Below are 12716 nucleotides of genomic sequence, written 5' to 3' on the forward strand. Positions count from 1 at the left end.
GATGTTCTTCACTCGGTTCATGCAGCGGGAGGTGTACACAGTTGGGATGTCTGGGAGAGTGACCCCAGTGATCTTTCCTGCGGCTCTCACCACTCTGTGTAGGGCCTCTTTCTCTGAGCTTGTGCAGGCCGCAAACCACACCAATAACCCGTAGGTCAACACACTCTCTACTGCACAGTGGTAAAAGTTGATCATGAGTCTCTGTGGCAGTTTTGCCCACTTCAGCTTCCTGAGGAAAAAGAGGCGCTGTTGGGCCTTCGCTGTGGCAGAGGCGATGGTTTTCCCCCACGTCAGATCCTCCGTCACAGTCACACCTAAAAACTTAAAACTAGAGACCCTCTCCACCACCTCATTTCCAATGAGGAGTGGAGAATGGTTTGACTGTCCAGTCTTGCGGAAATCCACGATGATCTCTTTGGTTTTCTTTGTGTTGAGGGTCAAGTTGTTGCTGCTGCACCATGCCGCCAGCAGTTGGACCTCTCGCCTGTATGCAGTCTCGTTATTCCCGGCGATGAGGCCGAGCACTGTTGTGTCGTCGGCAAATTTTATTACATAGTTGGAAGGGGAGAAAGAACTGCAGTCGTGTGTGAAAAGTGTGAAGAGAAGTGGGCTGAGCACACAACCCTGGGGAGCCCCGGTGTTAATAATCAGGGTGGAGGATGTGTGCTTGCCTACTCTGACATATTGTGTGCGGTTTGTTAGAAAGTCCAGTATCCAGTTACATAATGAGTTGCCTAGTCCAAGTCCATGTAGTTTGTTGCGTAGTTTATTTGGCAAGATTGTGTTAAATGCTGAACTAAAATCGACAAAGAGAAGCCTTGCATATGTGTTCTTGTGCTCAAGATGTTCTAGCAAAGTGTGTAACACAATAGCTATGGCATCCTCTGTTGACCTGTTCTTCCTGTATGCAAACTGGTATTGATCTAGTGAGGGCGGTATGGCAGATTTTATATATGTGATGACCAGTCTCTCAAAACATTTTGCGATGATGGGAGTGAGTGCCACTGGCCTGTAGTCGTTCAGGCTTGTGACATTAGACTGTTTGGGGACTGGAACTATTATGGCCGATTTCAAGCATGCAGGGAACCATGAGGTCGCCAGCGACAGATTAAAGATGGTAGTGAAGACCGTTGTTAGCTCGGCTGCACAGTCTTTAAGCACCCGACCCTGTACTCCATCTGGTCCTGCTGCTTTCCTTGGATTGATGTTGCGTAGGCAAAGTCTGACATCATGAGGACACAAGACTAGGGCAGCGTCATTAGGGGGGAGAGGGGGCAACACAGAGTCTTTGTTATCTCTGTCAAAGCGGGCATAAAAGATGTTAAACTCTTCAACTGAGGTGGCACAACTGTTGACAGGGATAGATGACACTCCCTTGTAGTCTGTGATTTCCCTAATGCCCTCCCAGACCTGCCGGGGGTTTGAGGAGTTGTAGAAGTGGGCCTCAACGCGGTTCTTGTATGCTAATTTGGCATATCTGATGCCCTTTCTAAGAGCTGCCCTGGCTGTATGCCTCAGTGTCCCCAGATCTATAAGCTATATCCCTGGCGTTAGTTAATGTTTTTAATTTTGGTGTCATCCATGGTTTTTGGTTTGGAGCTACACGGACCTGCTTCGAAGTTGTAACGGCATCCACACAGAAGTTGATGTAATCCAAAACTGATTCAGTGAATTCATTCAGAGAGCCTGGTGTCAATACCTCCTGTCCTCTAAAGATATCCCAGTCGGTGGAGTCGAAGCAATCCTGGAGTCTGGGGATTGCATCATCAGGCCACATCCTAACAGACCTAGTTAAGGGCCTAATGGATCTGGCCTTCGGGATATAGCAGGGGTATAAGAGGAGTGAGACATGGTCAGAGAGACCCAGGTGGGGGTACGCCTGCGCTCTAAATGCGTGTGCCATATTAGTATATACCTGGTCGAGTATATTATTCCCTCTGGTTGCACATCTCACATTACGATGGAACGAGTGAAGTACAGTCTTTAAGTTGGCATGATTAAAATCCCCCGCCGCAATAAAAGCACTGTCAGGGTGTGCAACCAGACATTTGTGTATGCAGTCATGAAGCCTTGTTAACGCCAGTTTTGTATTTGCATCAGGCGGAATGTAGATCGCGCAAATGTAAACAACACTGAATTCACGGGGAATGTAGAATGGCCTGCATTTAAGCAGCAAGAATTCCAAGTCAGGGCAGCAAAGCTGTTCAACCACAGTGGTATTTGTGCACCAAGAGTCGTTAATGTAAATACACAGACCTCCACCGGTCTTCTTACCCGAGTCTGCTGTCCTGTCAGCTCGGTAGTTAGTACGGCCGGCTAGCTCGATCGCTGCCGCCGGTGTCGTGCTGTCTAGCCATGTTTCCGTGAAGATCAAGCTGTTGCAGTTATCCATCTGTTTATGCATAGTCAATCGCAGTCGGACTTCATCCATCTTGTTCCGGATTGAGCGGGCATTCGATAGGAAGATGGTGGGAAGCGGAGTCTTGAATGGGTTGGCCTTTAGCCTGACCCGCACTCCCCCGCGCTTGCCTCTCTTCTGTCGCCGCTCACAGCGTCTCCTCCTCCGGTTCACAGCCTCGGGAGTCCCAGGTAGTGATCTAACGATCTCGGGAGGGATGGATATATCCACAGGAAGATGGTATTCCGCTCCATTGTTAAGTCGTAATAGTTCATGGCGACTGTATATGTGCGTCTTCAGTTGAAAGCTGTGTGCAATAATATTAAGTGCTACTAAAACAACGAAAAACCTATGCCCGCTGTGAGAGCTCCTAGCCGCTGCGACTGCGCGCGCCGCCATTATGAATACCTTTACAAAAAAGTTGTAAAAGAGTTACAAAAAAGAGTTTTGTCATCAGAGCCACATACGACCTGCTACCCTACCCCCGAAATCTGAAAGAGTTGTATGGAGAAGATCCCGCCTGTTCCCTGTGTCAAATACCTGCATCCCTAAGGCACATTCTATCAGGGTGTACTAGTCTCACCAAAGGGCGCTATACTTGGTGGCATAACCAAGTACTCAGAGAGCTGGCATTAATACTGGAACAGAAGCGAACCACCACAAACAATCTCCCACAAACATCGGCAGGACAGGTCCACTTCACAAATTTCGTACCAGAGAATAGAACATAGTACAACACCTAAGGATGCAAACATCATGCAGTCAGCGCAGGATTGGAAATTCACCTATGGCTAAGCCACGCCCCCTCCCTTCACTCGGACAAACAGTCAACATTCGGTGAAAGGCGCCATGGCAGCTCAGCTGGCGACATTTCATAGGAGGCAATTGATGATTTTTGGAGACAGAAAGATTATATATCATCTTTTATTGTTGAGAAGGTTGATGAAAAGCTTTGTACAACGAAGCTAGAAGCTAACGTTAACGTTTTCTAATGTTAGGCTAACGTTACGTTAGAGATGTTAAACATAACGTTCAAATACGTTGTTGACTTATCTTAGAACATATGTAGACATCCTTGTTTAATTTATCCACGTTTAATGTATCCATTTATCCACGTTTAGTTGGTGTTGTGGTCTACTGCATAACTTAATCCAGAGAAGACACTTATTTCGGTTGAGATCTGGCTTGGGAAAGGGTAAAAAATACACACCGTCGCCCAGCCTCTCGGGATACCTAGTGTCGGAGTTGCATCATCCCCATGCACAACGTTTGACCATTTTAAACTTAAAATGACAAGAAAAAAAATATAAAAACGAATGAAAACTGACTAACTGCAATGCATTTCAATGGACGTGGAAGCAGAGAATGTTCGAGTGTATTCGGTTAGCTATGAGCACTGTGATTGGCTCATCGCGTCTGGGGGCTTGGCTTAGCCATAGGTAAATTGGAAGTGGACCTTGATAAGAAGCTTGTGTTTCCCCTAGAATTAGTGGCTACAACACTCCGGCCAGACATGGTCCTGTGGTCTCCAACAACAAAGCTGGCATATGTTGTGGAATTAACAGTACCATGGGAAGATGGGGTTGAAGAGGCTTATGAACAAATATTCCGACCTGGCAGCTGAAGCATCCCAGAACGGCTGGAAGACCAGCATCTTACCAGTAGAGGTGGGATGCAGGGGATTTTTTGCCACTTCTACCACCAGTTTGCTGAGAAAAATAGGGGTGAAGGGTTGCTCTCTCCAACAGGCCATCAAGTCCATGTCAAGTGTTGCTGAAAAAAGTAGTAACTGGCTCTGGATCAATCGTAAGGACCCCAACTGGGCACCAAGTTAGAGACAGACGGTATGCGGTCAGGCTTAGGCCCGACTCAGGGAGAAGGACACGCCTGCCATGCAGAGCCCATCAGGGGTATGAAGGGTATGGCGTGGAGGGGGGTGTACCTGGGACGCTGGGTACACCGCTGAGCCTTCTGGAGACGTTGTGGGCTTCAATCAACGAAACGTCGATGAAGCGGAGTGCCGACCTGATGACCCCAATGACATACCTTACCCTGCTAGCCACCACTCCTCACCAACTGCTACTGAGTTTCAAGAGTTTCCTACTGAAGGGATTGAAACATCTAGCTCTATTAGCTTTACTGATTTACCATAGTATATTCTGCATAATTGGATGTTTTTAAATAAACACTGACAAAAAAACTGCAAGTTTTAGGGCTGGACGATATGATGATATATATAACATTAATATAAGTGATCACATGGATTTAGACTATATTGTATTTATATAAAGCGTTCAGAGACAATTTTGCTTTATGTATTTCCCCGGTGTTGAAATCAGGCTCATATAAATGTCAGGAAACACGATTCCTGGCTGCATGTCAATATACATGGATCACTGGATCTTTGGTACGTTGTAAGGAACGCTATTTCGAGTCCAACCTTTAGTTTAAACTGACAATCCTTCAGTTTACTCACGTTTTCGCAGTTTCCCCTATTAAATCCAGTCACGCAGCAGCTCTTCTGCCACTCAGTCCTGCTGACGTCAATGCATACCCTCTATAGACGTGGCAAGCCTGTACTATGGTTTGTACATATTTGTGTGATTTAATAAACTCATAGCCAGTATTGAGTCACATTGTGTCAGGTATACGTCTGTGTGTCCGTTTGACACGGTGATGCTCTTGTGCGATATAAGAGGAAATGATGAGGCTTCTTGAATCATACAGGCACAGAGAGCAGCGTGACACACATACACACACACACACACACACACACGCAAGTGCGCTCTGACACCGACACGAGAGCAGCTGGATCAACGGCCATGTGGCGACTCACGGGAAATGTCATCTAACTGTCATTTCCTTCCATAAACGTTTCATTTCATTGTGCTGTGTAATGATGCTCCTGCTGTCTGCGCTCTGTGCTCTCAGTGATCTGAGACCCGTTACTCTTTTATTCTTCATTTCCCTCGCTTTTACAGACAAAAATATTGAGTAAAAAAATGCTGCACTTAAATTGCATTCAACTGTATTCTTTTGGAATTCAGTAAGAAATGTCACAACTCTAACCATTCTAATACTCTAAAAACTCTTAATGAGATCATTTATAGGGAAAAGGGGAGGAAAAAGCATACATGCATGAAACAAGAGAGTAAGAAGATGATGTACTGTATATTACAAGACTGTTCCCTTTATAGATGAGTTACTTTAATCTTGTAAAGTTATGACTTTATTCTCATAAATTGCCTATCATGAAATTATAATGGAAACAAATGGCAAAAGCAGCTAAAATTGCTGGCAACTTCCAGAAGTCAGTTTTTGTATTTTTATTTTAGTTTTTTTTATTTTAGGCGGTTCCACATTATGATTGTTAATTTTCATTTCCCCCCTTTTTCTCAATTTGTTTTATTTGACTTTTTCTGGCATATTTTTACCGTACTTGTTATTTCAGCTTTTATTTTCTTTAGAGATGATTATCAATAACTTAAAACATAACTTTTTGTTTTATGCTGTTTTTTCTTAATGCACTTAATGCGTTTAACCAACTGGACCTTATTGAAATTAAGAGTTACTTTCAGTTCTGTGTGATTGACCCGAACATTTGCATAAACACCAGGTTATCTGTGGTCAACACACCAGTTTACTTGAACTAAAGGGATGGAAATGTCTCTTTTCAAAGTTATTTTGTTGTAATATAGTAATTTGAGTGGTCATATATAATATTAATTGCATGGAAAACAATGCAAGACATGTTTCAGATCACCATTAGAGGTGCTGTAAGAATTGTATAACGAATTGTACACAACAATGCCAGTTTCTTCTTACTAAAGTAATGCACTGGATATCCTTGCTGGATATCTTTGGAAAAAGCTCTTACAGTATCACTGAATCGTCAGTTGATCTTTTTATATAATGAGTATGTGTTAGTTGGCTGCCTCTTCCAAGGGAAGGAGATCACATGATGGACAATGATGTCCTGAACTTAATTTAACACAACGGTTCCCTGTCCTTTCCATGCATGCCTCTTTGACCTCTGTGATGAATTCAGATAATGCCACAGTCTCTGCAGAGAGCTCTAGAGAAAACACTGCAAAATAATGGACATGCATGTTGACTTCTGACCAGAAGTATTAAATGCTAATTATTTCACACATGTACTGTAATTAAAAAACAAACCAGATTTGCTTGTAGATATCTACTGTACTTGCTACTCTTCAAAACACTAGTATCCAGTATTTGATTCCACTAAACTGACCAACTTTCTTCTGTAAAGTACTAAGCCAATCAGATAAGAACTTGCCAGAATGAGAAAGTGCTTTCCAATTATGTGTGCAATATTTCGGTTATGGTAAGGGGCGGGGCATTTTCCAAACACACTGGAAGCGCTTGACCAATCACAACATACTGATCCAGCCGACCAATCAGAGCACAGTGTGCTTTTCAGAAGGAGGGGCTTCATAGAGACAGGAACTAAACTGGTGTGTGTTTCCCGTACAACGACGTAACTCGCTGCTTAACTATCATAGTACGATGCATCGTTGAAGAAATCAACTAGTCACGACTGTTTCCTGAAAACACATTGGCGCAAATTGGTCGTTCAACCACGTTGGTTAATGATGTCACGTATGAGGTGGAGTAATAACGTCTCGAACATCTGTTTCGAGATCGAATTAATGCTAGATATTTTTTGCTATAAATTACAGAAATGGTATCTGAGGACTATTTTTCATTTTTTTCAGTTATTTTGCTTTATTTCCAGATTCAATCATAGTCTCATTCTCACGCTCTAGAGCACATTCTTCAAAAACGGTGCTTTAAATCTCTTGACAAATTAAAAGACTAGACTGACCAAAAAACATAGATTGTACTAAAAGTTAGCTAGCTTATTTTGCTCAAGATAAGGATTTATTGAGTCCACATGTCATGCAAACAAGAAACTCTGCTTCTCAGGTTGAGATCTGTTGTTACAAACACAGATTTCGGGAAACACAGATTCGTTGAAGTATGATGATAACAATGGAACTTGCGAACATAATTGGCTAACGATGCTTTCGGGAAACCCAGCCGAGAGCGTTACTGACAGACTGGGAAAAGAGGAGCCGCAACAATGGAGAATATGTGAAAAAAAATGTTTTTTGAACATTCAAGCATGAATACCTATTCAAAATCAAGACTTTGTATATGGCTTCTTTAATGTTTAATGTGTGTTTTTTGGGTTAATGAAGCACAATAGTCTCTGAACAGCAGCATGAGGTCATGAGTAATTCATAAACACGCTGTAGTCTTTTCGATGTGTGATGTCCCACGTTTGACATGAGGAGTTTTATGTCCAGGGATTATAGAAACATTGTTTTCTGCAGTCGTTGCTCTGTGACACTCCTGGAAGAGGCTAAAAATATCTCCTGACCGCTCAACGGTTCTTGCGTCATACTGGACACTCAGGGACTATCTTTACCTCACACTGGAGCGCGTGCACACACACACACGCACACACATACACACACACCTACGTCTATCATTAGTGTGTGCGTGATAAGATGGGTAAAGCATCTTGTGAGCAGATAGAAATGTTTGTTCATGTTTTCATCAGAAAAAAATAGAAGTATTGGTATCAGTACCGGAATAAAGAAAAATATAGCATTAAACAAGTACTGGTAACACTTTATAATAAGTATACAGTGATAAAGTATTTACAATTCATTTACAAACTACTAGTTTATAGTTAATTCATAGGTAATATATTGTTGCCTCTACACTGTTAAAATATTTATAGCCTATATACTGTGGCTATGTGAGTTCTTTATTCATTGTCACTGCAATTAAACAAATTATTACTGTTTAAGCAGCTCTTTTGTAGAGTTAGATAATGTTTTTTTTATACTACTAACTTATAAAGCTATATAGTTCTCACATTCTCACATAAAATCATTATTTCTATGGAAAGTCCTCATAAAACATGGAAACCTTATTTGTGTGTGTGTTTTGTGTGTTTGTAAACATAAAGAACATTGAATTTGAATGCAATTAATGTCCAATAAAGGCTGGTTTAAAGCACTTAATTAATTAATGTGTTTGATTTCCCATGACCTAATATTTACTTCTAATAACAATTAACAATTATTTTACTACTGGTTTAAATATTGTTCACCATTTATATGGTTGATAAGTTGTTTACAAAGCATAAAAAATATTATTGAACCTTTATGAGCTCATATCTTTATGAGATAATTAAATAATAATTATTTTAATTACTGTACTGGGACTATGAATGAAAAACTATTGAATATAGCCTATTCATATTTTAACAGTGTAGAGGCTACAATATATAAACTATGAATAAACTATTAACTAATAGTTTTCAAATGATTTGTAAGTAGCCAATGCTTTATTATTGTATACTTAATATAAAGTGTTACCCAAATATTATTTTAAAATAATTCTTTAACATTATTTTGGGCATTTTGTATGTGAATATTTATGATTACACATTTTATAGATGTGATTAATCACAGAAACTGTGCAATTAATTAAAATTTTTAATTGATTCGCCGCCCTATTGTCAATTTTACGTGCAAATATCTACAGTTGTATTCCTAAGTTTACACACCTCTTGTAGAATCTGCAAAATGCCAATATTTTATCTTTTTTTTTTCAAAATAAGAGGTATCATAAAAATTGCATGTTATTTTTTATTTAGTACTGCCCTCCTGAAAAAGCTGTTTCACTTAACAGATGTTCACATATAGTCCACAAGACAAAATAATAGCTGAATTTATAAAAATAGCCCTGCTCATAAGTTTACATACCCTTGAATCATAATACTGTGTCTTGGATGACCAGTGACTGTCCCACGTTTCAATGTTCTTCAGAAAAATCCTCAGATTCTTTGGTTTTCCATCATCTTCTGCATATTTGAACCCTTTCCTGTAGTGACAGATCCATCTTTTCACACTGAGGACACTCGAGGGACTCAAACTACAAAAGCTGCAAACTGATTCACTGATGCTCAAGAAAGAAACACTCATTCATTTCATGCTTGAATGTTCAAAAAACATAATTTTTTCCCACATTCTTCATTGCTCCAGCTCCTCTCTTTTCAGTCTGTTAGTAACGCTTTGTTTAGTTCCTGTCTTCTAGAACATCGGTTCCCAACAGGGGGTCTCGGCCCACAAGGGGGCGTCAGCGAGCTCTTTCGGGGGTCGCGTCATATTTTGAAAAGTGTTGAACAGTGAGCATTAAAGCAGCAATCCGTAACTTTTTTTTGTGTTCAAAATTTACTAAATTTGTATAATGAGCGAGTACATCATGAATCCAATTTCCAAACCGTGTTTTTGTCTTATCCTGAGTCACTATGGTACACCTATAATAAGTGTTTATATTGGGACTATTTTACACTGGTTCGGGTCGTAGCCCAGTGCCTGTGTGACTCGTCATAGACATAAACAGAGAGAAGTAGCTCCGGCTACAATGTTCTTCCGCAAGATGAATTATTCTGTTAATAAACGCATGTTTATTAATCGCTAGAGCGCCAAACGATCATATTACATTAGCTCATTTTATTCATGATCCCCTGGCTGACCAAAAAATGGGTTTTCAACGAAGTCCCAGACTCCAGTCATTTTGTAATAGCCTATAATAATTATTTTTCCCCTACACACCAGTGTGAATACTGATATTTTTGTTATTGCGTTTCAAAAAGGGTCAATTAATAGGCTTCTCCTAGACTTACGTTTTTAAATTACAAACGGCCTACTGATGTTTTTGTTATAGTATTTTCAATATTATACGCTATTATTTGTGCAAAAACATATCTGGTTATAGTAATAAACATACTGTTTGTTTAAAAACACAACATTTTTGAAAATTAAACAACCTTTGATGCAAGCTTACAAAAGCGACAATATCATTAAATGTAAAGAAGGGCCCTAAAATATTTTCTTGGGAAAAAGGGGGTCTCAGATAAAAAAATGTTAGGGAACCACTGTTCTAGAAGACCAAAAAAGTACAATTTACTCTGAGCACATTAAAAAAACTACACATATTAATGGATCCTCTTGCCTTCTTGAGCATCAGTGAATGTTTGCAGCTTTTGTAATAGTTGTGTGTGAGCAGTTTACTATTTTCTCTGTGAAAAAAATCATAAAGCAATTACTACGAAGTGGTGCTGGAATATTCAGTTCGGGCGACATCTGATTATTTGTTAATCTTGCCACTGTAAATAATAATTTAGAATAACAAAATTCTAAAACCCTTTGAGTTTTAGAGTTTAGAGCCTGACATACCAACGCTATCTCAGTCACGACCAATTCGTACGGGTGATTAAAAGGTGGCTAATTCGTACAACCTCACTCATAAGAATTCGTACGATTCGTCTAAACCAAGCGTGCCGCACAAACCCGGAAAAGTGAAGCCAAAGCGCCTCGATCGCCCCCCGGTGGCCGGTCCTAGTATAGGTAATATAAACGCCGCCTACCCATGTTATTCAACGGGACGTGAGACCAACTAAACAATTAAATTACTCTTCACATATCTTTTTTCCAAAGATAGTTTCTGTAATTTACAGGATGTAATTTCAAGTGTTTGTTTCAAGTGTTTGTAAAATAATATTTTTAGTTAGTTATTTGATGCTATAAAAACGGTGCTGTGACATCATGATTGACAGGTTCTCTGAGCGAAGTAACATTAGTCACTGAAGCACCAATGGATTTCGGGACCTTTGGAGGACTGAGGAGATTGTATTTACTTTATTTTAACAAGCCTCTTGTCGTACTGCAATCAATACGAATTGGGCAGCTCGTAAAATATGTACGATTTAGCAAAAATCGTTCTAATTCGTACGTGTGAGGTCGGGTTGGACATACTGTTAAAACTACTCATGATCGCCCTTACATAAATTTATCACATTTTATTGTAGTAACATGTTATAGTAGGCTATTTTTTATAGAAAGTACTATAGATTGTTTTTTTACATCGATAAACATTAGTAGTATGGTAATGAAGAGCCATCAATGGTCTTATTATAGTTTTAACAAATGCCACAATTAAGAACCATGGCACTTTTTTACAAGGGCAAGTACAAAATATTAAAGGGATAATTCACCAAAAAATGAAAAATCTTTCTCACCCTCATGTTGTTTCAAACCTGTACGAGTTTCTATCTTCTGTTGTACACAAAAGAGGAATTTTATTCTTATTTTATTTGATCATATTATACTATGGTAGTCAATGGGATCCATCAACTCAATACAGGTTTGAAACAACATGAGGGTGAATAAATGATGACAGATTTTTCATTTTTTGGTGAATTATCCCATTTAAGAGCTTTAAAGTCCGGACCTTCATGAATTATGGACCAAGCTCATTTTCTCCAAAATGTCTTCTGCTCTAATGATGATTGATATGAGCGAAAAAAAGAAAGAAAAAAACTCTTGCAAGATTTAAACTGGATACTCAGCCTTTGATGGATCTTGTTTGGTTGACTTTAAAGAGAGGACAATAACAATTTATAACTTTAATGTTACGTCAGTCCTGCATGGCAGATATGTTTTATGGTAATGGGCCTGAGACAGTTTCATTTATTGCTTTCTGACGAATGAATTTATTTCAGCTGAGGGTCTATGAGACTTTAATGAGACTGATGTGCAGCCATTAGAACTGACAAGTTTGTAACTCGGTCAAGTCTCCCCAAATTGCAAATGCCTTTCTAGGCTGGTGATGAATGTGACGTCTCTGATTTAACTGATTGTTGGAGGACTGAAGGTTTCACATGAGACATGACCTTGCATTGGGATCTATCAGGTATTTATAGATCAGACGGCTTTATCTCTGGTCATTATTGCTGAGTCTGATTTGAGTTTTTGTTTTAGAATAATGTGTAGCATAAAACCTTAGTTTATGAGAACACAACGTTCATCCTCCCTCAGTAATGACCTCTCAAAAATAAAACAACTTGCATTTTTAATGCAGCAGAGCTGATGAAATGTGCACAAATACCTGTGTGGACTGTGTGTGTGTGTGTGTGTGTGTGTGTGTGTGTGTGTGTGTGTGTGTGTGTGTGTGTGTGTGTGTGACAGAGATCTGCTGGCGTATGACATGTGCCTGTTTCTTTTGCGAGCTTTTGATTCACGACTCGGCCGCTTCTAAAAATAACAGCTAGCAGTGCGGGACAGCGGCCTGTCTCGAGAGAGAGAGAGAGAGAGAGAGAGAGAGAGAGAGAGAGAGAGAGAGAGAGAGAGAGAGAGAGAGAGAGAGAGAGAGAGAGAGAGAGAGAGAGAGAGAGAGAGAGAGAGAGAGAGAGAGAAAGAGACAGGACATGTGC

The 12716-nt window shown here is 40.1% G+C and overlaps 1 protein-coding gene and 1 long non-coding RNA gene across 5 annotated transcripts in view; one reads left to right on the plus strand and one right to left on the minus strand.

Annotated features, from left to right (window-relative positions):
* Positions 1–12716, plus strand: part of rgs3a (regulator of G protein signaling 3a) — a 201527-nt gene that overhangs the window by 97591 nt on the left and 91220 nt on the right. The window lies entirely within an intron of this gene.
* The window catches only part of LOC143715133 (uncharacterized), a 251763-nt gene that overhangs the window by 50173 nt on the left and 188874 nt on the right, over positions 1–12716 (minus strand). The gene's annotated exons all lie outside the window — the stretch shown is intronic.

The sequence above is a fragment of the Siphateles boraxobius genome, unplaced genomic scaffold, assembly GCF_051911475.1.
Source record: "Siphateles boraxobius isolate OS27281-9 unplaced genomic scaffold, OSU_SipBor_1 56, whole genome shotgun sequence".
Lineage (NCBI taxonomy): Eukaryota > Metazoa > Chordata > Actinopteri > Cypriniformes > Leuciscidae > Siphateles > Siphateles boraxobius.